The sequence below is a fragment of the Asparagus officinalis genome, chromosome 7 (genome assembly GCF_001876935.1).
Source record: "Asparagus officinalis chromosome 7, Aspof.V1, whole genome shotgun sequence".
In the NCBI taxonomy this organism is placed as follows: domain Eukaryota; kingdom Viridiplantae; phylum Streptophyta; class Magnoliopsida; order Asparagales; family Asparagaceae; genus Asparagus; species Asparagus officinalis.
The window spans coordinates 79257376-79269764 of NC_033800.1; positions in this window are offsets into that span (position 1 = coordinate 79257376).

The window sequence follows — 12389 nt, forward strand, 5'->3', positions numbered from 1 at the left end:
CCTTCCTTTGCTCTCTTTACCCTTGAAGTTAGTGCAGAGCTCGAACTTGTTAAAATGCTCTAATGACTTTTCAGCTATCACAACATGTTCCATCAAATCCTTCTAAATGTGGGTAGTAACAGCACCCATGTGAGCTTTAATCTGTACCATGAAATTGTGCTAATAAATTTGAAGCAGCATCGATAGAGGCATATCTCAACATCACAATATCAGGTTGTGATAGTTCTTGATGTATTCTCTAACTGTCTCATTCCGCTTTATTTCTCAAAAAGGAGTTTGACCATGGTAACATAAGATTGTTCCTCGTAGAATTGTGAGAGGAACTTTGATTCTAAATTTGCCCATGATTTTATTGAACCTACGAGTAAATTTTGGAACCGATCTAAGGCTACTCCCTGGAGGGTACCTATAAACAAACACACCTTAATGGCATCTTTACCTACTATATTTTTAGTTTAGTGATGGAAGTAGCATATATGCTAGTTTAAAGAATCTTTGCCATCAAACATATATAATGTTAATGGCTTGAACTTCATCGGATAGGGAATCATATCCCACTCATTAGGATAAGGTCTGATGATTCTGACCTTCTTGAGCTCAGTTCATTCAGAAAGAACATTGAGCTATTTCTGAATGTCCTCCAAGGCTTTCGCTTCCTTATTTGGCTTCGAAGGTAGTGTGGCTTCTAATCTTGTGTGTTTAGAGTCTTCATCATCGTGATGTTCTTGATCTTCATCAAGAGGATTTTTGCCAAATAGCCTTTTCTCTTTTGAAGAGCTCGTTTATGAGAGGCTAGTAGAAGTTGTTTAACCATATCTTCTAAATGTTCAATCCATTTGTCTGAGTCCTTCCTCTGATTCACCATTTGAGTCAGAATGTCTTTGCGATTTGTCATGTCTATCACCCATTGTTGTTCTTGTCTTGAACTTGGGGTTAGATTCGATGTCATGGTGGAGTTGGATCCACTAAAAGTGGATTGGTTCATCTGGGATGGAGATTGTGATGTCCTCATTGGGATGAAGGAGTAGTCGAAAGGAATCGCCACTCTTCTCCTTAACCTGGTGTTACAATATATGCCATCGGCTTCTGGTAGTATGGATCCGATGCTAGGAGAATATATTGGATCGAGTGAGCTATCTGTAGTTTCCACGTCATCTCTGGGAGTCACAATTATCATGTTGATAGTGAATACTTGCATTTTACCTCTTCGAGCACATCGTCGTTGTTTAGTACGAGCCTCTGAGGCATAGGAACATGATCGAGACTGTTGAAGATTGATTCTTTGCATTGGTAACTCTTCTGAACTGCCGAGACCACTTCACTGAGGGTCTCACAATACTAACATTAGCAAGCTCTCTTCAAAGTTATGAATTCTCTTAGATCAATGTCGGTGCCAACTTCGCTGGTCTTGGCTTTGGAGTGTGAATGTTGCTTACGGCGACGTTGGCCAGATGTTTGTCCAGTAGGAGCATTAATGATGATTTTTTTTCCATGAGGGAATTTTAATGAGGAGTTATCTCTATTTTTAGCTTCTATCGGGGAAGCATGGCGAGTGTCACAAGACGCTTTAAATCAAACTCCTAAAACAGTCGAACACTAAAGTCTGAGATCAAAGGGAATTTAAATGAGGAGTTATCCCCATTTTTATCTTCTATCAGGGAAGCATAGCAAACGTCATGAGACGCTTAAAATCAAACTCCTAAAAGAGTCGAAGACTGAAGTCCGAGATCAAATGTGGTAACATCTTGATCTTCACTCAAGGTGAGAGTCCAATTTCCTTCTCTCTTGGTGAGAGTTAAATTTCCTTCGCTTTTGGCAAAGTTTGTTTGGATTCCAGCTAAGCTCAAACTATCTTCAGCAACGGTGGACCTTGCACACACGAGGGTCATTTTAGACCCGAGATTCGCACTGCGGTGAATTCTACGACAACTACGAATAGTCATCATTACAGAGATTTGGTTCTCAAAAATAGATTCCTCAAACTTCACTTGGTCAAATTCAATGACCTATGTTTAAGTAAAAGACCCGAGGGTCTTGGTATCGACGTGCAACAAAATCTTCTCATCGGAGGAGAAGGAAGTCCCTAGCGAAGTTACCATCCTATTTCGGGTTCTTTTGTATTGCAATTGATGCAGATTACAATAAAAGAAATATAGTGAAACAAAGAAAAAATTATATTTCCTAGTGTTCTTCCCTGTGTGCCGGTGGAGCGTCGATCTTGTACTCCATTGATGAGTCGATTAAGACAATCGGTCTTTTACTATTGATAAGAGTTGAATTGCTTCAAAGATAACTCACTCTTTTATTAGCAATATTTCTCAATGTAATCGTAAGTGCGATGTGTGTGCTGATTCTTCTGCCGAACATTTTAAAAGCACATTTAAAAATTGATAATCTCCTCTCCTTTTATTAGCTAAAAGAGAGAGCTAATGGCCCCTTTAATTGTAGGTTAAGTGTCTATTAAAGTAGGAGTTAGTGGGGAGTGGTTATCTCCTGAAAATAGCTCTGAAATGGCTATTTGGGTGAACATTGCGAACTTGGCTAGGTTCACTAAAAACGTGGGAGAAGGTCATTGCGGATGTGGGCGCGTCTTCTTCGGAAGTGGATGACTTGGTCCACCTTATGTGGGCGACGTTCGTTGGATGGCGAGCTTTGCTTATGAGTTCGAATTTGACATAGAATTTGACTCTAGGCTTGCCCGACCAATGGCGCCTTTTGACTCGGGCTGGGGCGTGTCGTGGGAGTTGACTCGTGTTTTGACTTGGTCGGGTCGGGTCGACGTGGGCTGCTTGGCGAAGTTCACTTTAGTCATCAGGCAACTTTCACTGCAGCTTGTTGTGGGATTGCCTTTAGGTCCATCCGAAGTGTTTAGCGCATGAGTGTTCACTTCTTGGATCCAAACTAATCATCATTCTAAGTGAAAATATATTTTGACCATCTACAAATATCTCTTTAGATATTGCAGGCTAGTGTATCTAAAGGCATCAGATTGTTTTATTATCATAATTCTTTATAAATATAAATAAAATTATCGCCTAAGTTGCCAATAGCAATGACAAATGAAAAAGCTCCTCGAGGCTGTTATCATCATGTTCAAATCCGTTGCATTAACTTAGCCTTAATTAAATCTAGAAAATCAGGCATTAGCACAGTTGGTGGAGCTCTTCGAGGTTCAACAATGTGCATAAGACAATGACTCCCTCAGACTGAATTATTATAGTTGAGCCAATATGGTCTAGCACAATCCACTGAGCTCCCGAGGCTGCAGCCAACATTCTAACAACCCATATTAGCCTTATATAACATTCACATTTTTAATTTAATTAATACCTTAATTTAGTATTTTCATTATGGTTGATCTTAAAACTTATTTGCTCTCCAATCCATCCAAAATGAATCAATGAATAAATAAAAGATTTAATTTTTATCTTTATTCTTTTTTTTAGATTTCCCCATTTTCCTATATTTTGTCAGAAGTTTTTGAAATTTAACCCTTTTATTTTTAGTTTAAAAAAGGAATTGCATAGATTGAATTTTGGATTTAGGGTTTCATCAACAAGATCAAAATAAATATTTAATCATTAGAATATAAATCTCAAAGATATACATACAAAAGATCTATTCATAAAACGAAATATCATGGACATATATGAAGAATTGAAAATAAATATAAGAATATATATTTTTCAGGTAATACTTTTTTCTGTATTAAAGTGTAATTTCAGCAACTACAGGGAGTTTTCTACAAAATAGATTAATAAAACTATTTTGTAGTGTATACTGTTAAAAACAGAACATTAGAGGCTTAACTGGAAAACAACAACCCATAAAATATTACTTTCAACAACTCCAGTTTGCATTCAGGTCCACTAAAGCACAAAACTCAACGAATTTGATTCCAATTTCTTTTTGCAGCAATTGGACACATACTTATGAGAAGAAGAAAGATCAAATATCAAGTTGTACTTAGCATAGTGGGTCACATCTTGCAGTGTGTACATGCCCTGAGTTCCGGTTCTAGGCAAACCAACACGATCAATTTTTTTTTTTAATATCACAAGGGATGTTTACATGTGAGATCAATGTTACATAGTAACCACATATGAAAGGCTATTATTTTGTTACCAATCTTAACAAAACCAAAGTTGTTCCTATACATCATTAGCCATCTTAACAAGATCCAAGCATGCGATCTTAAAGGAACATATAAAAAAAAAGGGAAAAATTGCTTCAAGGCCCCAAATTCATATTTTCAATGTGCCTTAGCCCCCCCAACTTTCAAACATGTGCTGCAGCCCCCCTTTTTGAAAAAATTATTAAAAGTCCATCTCCCCAAGTTCTCATGCAAACTCCATACACAATCCCCATTTTACCCTCCCCTACACCCCCCTCCTCCTCCTCCGTTCCCCCTCTGCCCCCGCCCCGCCTCCCTCCCCTCCCCCTACACCTCCTTCTCCTCCCCCGCCTCCCTCCCCTCCCCCTACCCCCCCCTCCCTCCCCCTCCTTCTTTTCTGTAACATGTTAACTCTTTTCTGTAACATGTTTACTCTTTTCTGTAAAATGTTAACTCTTTTCTGTAACATGTTAACTCTTACAGCTAACATGTTAGCTGTAAGAGTTAACATATTAGCTGTTAGAGTTAACATGTTACCTGTAAGAGTTAACATGTTAGTTGTAAGAATTAACATGTTATCTGTAAGAGTTAACATGTTACAGAAAAAAGTTAACATTTTACAAAAAAGAGTTAACATGTTAAAGAAAAGAGTTAACATGTTACAGAAAATAGTTAACATGTTATAGAAAAGAGTTAACATGTTACAGAAAAGAGTTAACATCCACTGACATGACAAAAAGGAGGGTAAATTCGGGATTTAAGTCAGCTGATATGTCTAATCATGAGCTGGCATGTCTAATCAACTGCTAAAATGAGCTGGAATCATGATGGATGAGTAATGGAGGGGCTTGGACACATTTTTTCAAAAAGGAGGGGCTAAAGAACATTAAAAAAAGTAGGAGGGGCTGGGGCACATTGAAAATATAAATTTGGGGCCTAGAAGCAATTTTTCCAAAAAAAAAACAGCCCTTCATAATTAACTAATTAATTAATTAAGCTTCTTTGATTCCATGTAGTCTCATCAAGCAAGGAACTCACATATGAGTCATACTTAGGATTCAAACAAATAACCAGATAGCAGATTTATCAACTAAAAACAAATATCTTACCTATGTCTAGAAAAATAAATGCTTGATTGATGATAATGTGATATCAAAATTATCAAATCTAACCTGAATATAAAAATATATACCTAGATCATGATTAATTATGTAGTTCATCTCAGCTAACAGAGCAAAGAGCACGTACAAAATGCTCTGCTACCACGTTGAAAAAAACAGAGAGACTTTATATCTCAAATTGGTGCTCTGATTTGCATGTAGCAATGACTTGAACGGATCTTGACGATGGAGGTAACTATGACAAACAAGACTCCCCCGCATTATTCACGACCTACACAGCAACCCACTAGTCAATTCTTCTTGAGCCGGTTGCAAGTTTGAGTACGTAGAGTTGTGTGTGCTGGAGATATGAAGTCAAACACCCCTATATATATGGTAACCTTCAAGTTAGGGATAGGATCATCTAGTCAGCCATGAAATCCCTATGGACAGGGATAATCTCATAACTCATTAGCTCCCTTGATCCTATCCCAATCCTATAATAACTTCCTATCAATATTTTGAATTATAACAGTCCACTAAGGGCCCGTTTGGACAATGGAAGTATTGGAAGTAGGAAGTAAGTTGCGGAAGTAACTTCCAAAACTATAAAATAGGAAGTAGCGGAAATAGCATTTTTTTTGTTTGTTTCATATATTTTTAGAAGTAATGGAAGTATAACTTCTTCCTCTTCATTTACTTTTTTTGTTTGGATAATATTTGGAAATATTACTATGAAGTAATTAATACATGTTGCTTCCATTTTATTCTTGTTTGGATTGTCATTGAAATAGAAATAGAAGTATTATAACACAGTATTCTTGCTGCAATGATATTGAAACATAATTGATTGTTTGCTGCCGCAATTGTCGGAGACTCGCAGTACAATTTTGCTACTATATATGGCAAACTTTGATAATGAAATATGATTTTTCTAACGGGTGCCTATAGGCACTTACTAGAGGATGATTATCTATCAGATTTTGCAAGCTTTATACTTTCTTTTAAAGCGTCACATATATTTCTACTATTCATGTATCATACTGTTTTCTTCTTATTATTGTCTTTATTTCTAATTTATGAATTTCTATTAAAAACAATATTTCCAATTTATGAAGGGGAAAAAATCTTTTATATATTTCACATATTCAACAGAAAAGTATGTCGTTCATCAATTTTAATAACAATATTTTTTATATCTACGAAAGCAAAAAATGCATGAACGACATTCATCAATTTTAATAATAATATTTTTTATATCTACAAAAGTAAAAAATGTATGAACGGCATCACTATCATAATTTTTTTTAAATATTTATAAAAAAGATTTTATGATTACATATCAACTTCCGCCGTAATTATGATTTTGAGAATCTTTTTTCTTTCGTGGACCCCACCTTACATCAACTTCCATCGTATTTTAGTGCATTTGAAGACGGAAAAATATCAAGGAAATAAAGGTGTCATGTAGACGCCACATCAGCTTTCAATAAAGTAGCGAAAGTATTTTTTATAAAGAAACAAACATACATTTTTACCAAGAAGTAGCAGAAGTAGGCTCTACTTCCTCGACTTCTGCTATTTCATAGTTACTTCTGTGCAAACAAACGGGCCCTAAGGCGCACAAAATCCTAAGAAGATCTAAGAATCATCAAAATTAATCTCAAATTTATCAATCTAATGGTCAAAATAACTGCAACTAGATGATCAATAAAAATTCAAATATTTCAAATATAAATCTCGATTTTTCTCTACATATATGCGATTGTATCTTCTCGGATATAGATATCTAGTAATCATATCTATACCCTAATTTATATGAGAAAAAAATATGAAGATACAAATATTGTTTTGCACCTCTAGTCTAGACAGTGGGAATAATGAACTGAAGAAGCATATATTGAGAAATTTCTTTTCTTTATAATAGAATTATTACATCTCAAAATGCAAGTACAAACAAACATTATGATTTAATTATTCTTTTTTCATATAAAATCATATCCTAGACTTTTATAAAATTTTGTAAAATCGTTCTATGATATTTGTTTATTTTATATGCAATATTTTATGTTACCTCATTCAAAGTTGGTTATGATATATATTTCAATTTGGAAATGATGTAATTTCTAAAATAATATCATTAACAATTTTCTTTTGCATATTTTATTCTTCAAATTATTACATTTAATTATTTTAAGCTAAGTATTTAGATAAACACTTTCAATAGTAATCATGTTAGAACATATTGAAATTCTAATGTTGTATCATTGAATCTATGTTCTTTTTTTTTATAAATAATCTTCTCTTTCATATTTATCTCTCTTATTGTATACAATACAGTATATATTTAATTACTAAACTCTAATTATATGATCGTGATTATATCGAAAAAATATATGCTAGTGTCTGTTTCCTTCGAAAGTCGCCTTTGTGATTGATTTCATTATAACTTTAGTCGTTTACAATGAATTCAAATAAAAACAACAACTCTCTCGAAAATAAACACAAGATTCGTTTATCGGCTCTTGCTTGCGTGGATTCTTGGCCGGTGATGGGGACGTCAATATCCTTGGACCACCTGACGATTAGATCAGGTCCGAAGCTTCGTCGATTCGCGAAGGAATCAAGAAGCCGAAGCAATTATCTCGGCAACAGCGAGATAATTACTCTTCTTAAGATTATCACAACGGGGTAATCTCAATGGAAGAATACAGGAACTGCAGATCTGACGAACTCTTCTTTCCTGCGTCGAAGAACTCGATCGATCTCCTCCTCTCTTCTAAAATTCGTGCTCCTTTAGTCTTCAGTTTGGTAGGGCTTCGCCAACGCTCGAGAATTCCAGATCTGAAAAATTAAAGGCCCTGGGGCTGTATTTATAGGCTACGGGACCTCTGTTTTCAGATAAGAATAGTTGATTCCCTCTTATCCTTAGTTGTAACCACTTAACCATATTCATGGACGATATTTTATCAGTTGGAGCAAATCCAGGAGGTTAACGGTCGAAAAAACCACCAAAAATAGCCAAAATCAGCTTTTTCGGGTTGCAGATACCCGCGGGGGTCTCAGCTTGGCCAAGACACTTGTGAGTGTCTCGGCCAAGTCGAGACCACCAAAAATAGCCAAAATCAGCTTTTTCGGGTTGCAGATACCCGCGGGGGTCTCAGCTTGCGAGACACTCATGGGTGTCTCAGCTTGGCTGAGAGACCATGTGGTGTATCGGTTTGGCTCAGGGCTTGGTCTCGCGCATTTCGTCCGTTTTTGCCGTATTTTCATCATCCAAACACGGAATCACGTGATCTAGAATACATCGGAAAGCCAACATGGAGATCTACAATCTCTCAGGATTGAATCATGTGTGCAGTAAATGGGACATGAGGTGTGCTTCGTCTTTCATAAGCGACGTGCAGCTCCCGGTTCATTCATGTTTCGGTTATTCCTAAATTCTGTTGCTTCGCATGGTCCGTCGACTCAATCATGCGTTTGTCATCGTCAAATGAGCTTTTGTGACTTGAATACTGACGTTCATCATATCCTCTTCATCTCGAGCCACGTGTGGGGACCTATTGGCAAATTTTAACGTCTACAGATACCCCCTCTAAAGTATTTCAGTCTTGTTTCTTTTATAGATGAGTCTAAAATACTTTGGATATGATCGGTCCAACCTTCAGTTGGTGTAAAAGGACCTGTAGTTAGCTTTTGGTTCTTGACTCCTTCGATTTTTAATCTATTCTATATTTTGACGAATAGCTGAAGTTCTCCTGTGCTGCGTTTATCGTCTGGCGGTCGTCGAAATCTTGAATCAAAATTGGCGAATTAATTTTGGCTCGTATCGTCAAGTTGACTTTGAACTGACCATCTTCATCACGATATATTGACTTGCATTGATTTTCATCGTAACGTGTTGACTGGCGTTGACCTAGGGTTACGCGTTAACCGGCGTTAACCTAGGGTTTTGGCTTACCCGACATTAACTTTTCATTACAACACGTTGACTAGCGTTGACCTAGGGTTACGCGTTGACCGATGTTAACCCAAGGTTTTAGATTTCTTGACGTTGACTTTTTCATCAAAACGCATTGATTAGCGTTGACCTAGGGATACGCGTTGACCGGTGTTGACCTAGAGTTACGCGTTGACCGGTATTGATCTAGGGTTATGCGTTGATCGATGTTAACCTAGGGTTTCGGATCTCCCAGCGTTGACTATTTCACCGCATCGCGTTGACTGGTGTTGACCTAGGGTTACGCATTGACCGACATTAACCTACGGTTTCAGATCGCCCGACGTTGACTTTTCATTACAACGCGTTGACTGGTGTTGACCTAGGGTTACACGTTGACCAACGTTAACCTAGGGTTACGCGTTGATCGGCATTGACCTAGGGTTTCGGATTGCCCAGTGTTAACTTTTTCACCGCAACACGTTGACTGGCATTGACATAGGGTTACACGTTGACCAGTGTTAACCTAGAGTTTCGGATCATCCGACGTTGACTTTTTCATCGCAACAAGTTGACTGGCGTTGACCTAGGGTTACGCGTTGATCGGCGTTGACCTAGGGTTTTGGATCGCCCGGCGTTGTTTTGTGTTGATTTTTATCAGAATAACTAATCACCGTCGAAATTAGGTGAAATAGGATCGTAAAAAAGATCTGGGAGCTCAACCTGGGGTGTCTTGGCCCAAAGGCCGAGACACTCCCCCCCCCCCCCTTTTGCTTCATTTTGTTGTGTACTCTCATTTCCCTCTCACTCTAAAATTTCAAAAAGAGTCCTTTTTCCCCCCCTAACTTCTTCTTCCTCCTCCTATCCAAACTCCTCATAACCCATTTTTCTTCTCTTCAAGAATTCTTAACTCATTTAAACTCTCTCTTTTAAAACCCCTCAACCCCAAAAAATTTCTGATTTTTCCTCCTCATTGGCTGAAATTTGTCTCCTCTCAAAGCTAGGGTTTCATCTCCTCTTCAAGCTCAAGACTTGATTTTTGGAATTGGGTTTTCAAGCTTCTTGGTTTGGGTAAGCTTCTCTCCAAGAACACTTTTTTTTTGCATTCTTAGATAAGAATCCATAGGTTTTACAAGAAATATTGAAACTTTATTCTTGTAATGGTTGTATGCAATGAATTTGTATGCAAAGATTATGGCTTTTGTTAAAAAGATTGAATCTCGGTGACGGGTTTTGAAAGTGGCCGAAATTTTAGGGGGTTTTATGCAAGAACAAGACCAAAATTTTGGAGGATTTTTGTGTAAAATAGGGCTAAAATTTTGGGGGGATTTTATGCAAAAATGGACTAAAATTTTGAGATTTTGATTGTATACCCATTTGGCTACAACTTTGAGGGGTGTTTCATGCAAAAAGATCACCAATTATTGAGGGGTTTATTTGTAAAAAGTGGTCAAAATTAGTTGAGGGACTTGTTTGCAAAGTTGGTCGAGATTTGTAGAGGGGTTTATTTACAAAATTTGGCTAAAATTGTGAGATATAGAGGATGATGGTTTTCCTTCCTCGATCATGGCCAAATTCAAAGGTGTTCGTGGCTAAAATTTAACGTTAAACATGAGGAGTATTTTGTGTATTTCACCAAAAAGTTGATCGTGAAGGCTTTAAATAAATTTTGAACTCATGGTTTGCATGCATAAAACTCATAGGTTTAATTAGACTTCAACTATAAAATCCTATCCTGTTTATAGGACTTTAGCTAAAGTTCGTAGTTTCCCTTGTAATTTTCGAATATTTAGATTTATGATTGTACCTGATCCGTTGATTTTCGTTGCAGGTTAACCATGTCTCCGCGCTGACCACGATTCCATAGGAGTCGCTCCTCTTCTCAGCATAGCGAGAGGGAGGCTCCCGTAGCGTTCTCTTACGGGGGTGAGCTTTTATGTTTTCTGTATCCACGCTTGACCCCTTCGCGGGTCATCCGAGAAGAACCGATGTCCTCCTTCACAGGGATTGAGGTTTTGGGATGACTCGTAGTTCTATCATGCCCTCGCTTGGCCCCTTTGTGGGTCACTCGGGAAGAACCAACATCCTCCTTCGCTGGGATCGAGGTTTCAGGATGATTTGTGGTTCTATCATGCCCTCGTTTGACCCCTTCGCGGGTCACTCGGGAAGAACCGACGTTCTCCTTCGTGGGGATCAAGGTTTCAAAAAGACGTGTTTTGCTTAGCTAATTCACGTCTTCAGGCATATTGGGGCGATTTCGTGTTGTATTATACTACTTGGGTCGGGGTACATTACCACGTTCCTTATATGATGATGCATACCATTTTTTCGATGTAGGACACTCGAAATTGTCTCACCAATCACTCAATGAATGACTCTATCTCGCTAGCTTGTGAGATGAATTCAATCATTGTATAATTCATGAATAATTTTTTGATTCCATGTATGTTTTGCTGCAGTTGAATTCCCCCCGGATAGCCTTCCTCCTCATGCTACTAGCGGTTGCAGTGGAGAGAGTTTTGCTTCTGTTGTCGATAGGTAGGCCATTGGTCCGACTCCTTAGTTTGATAAGAGTCATTCTGAGGAGTTTTGTCGCTTGATATGAGATGAGGGCTGCCGTTCACTGTGCCAGTTGATTATCGATACCACCTTCACTGAAGACTCTATTTCCACTCAGGCTTTAGAGAAGCCTGGTTATTTATTTGGAGACCATGTCGAGGATCCAGCTAAGTTGATTCTTGATGATGAGCACTAGTTGAATAATGTTGAAGGACTCCTTTTATACATCCCTTCTATTCCCCGCCATCATTCTCTCACTCATTTGGAGATGCAGGCTGTGCGGTGACAGATGTCCTGGAATCTTACAAATGACCATGACCGAGTTCATTGTGGATTTATTTCCCATCATAAGACCCCAGGTTCTGATGGTTATAATTATATTCGCGGCCTTCGACCAGGGATTCTGGGCCTTGATACCACACCACCAAACAAGGTGTCAGCAGTCGCCCCTACTGTGAGGAATCGTTTGGCCAAGCTTGGGAGGAAGTTACCTCCGACAGAGTTTGGATGCTTCGATTAGGCCTATTCGCTACCCAAAAGGTGGTGGACTCGTATGACCAGTTATGTCTTGGGACGTTGGGAGAGTGATCTGAAATGCAGTGGGTTGTATGAGCCCATACAAGCCACCATGTATGGATTTTCGGTCAGCAGTCGCCACTTCCTAGCGTTATTAAAG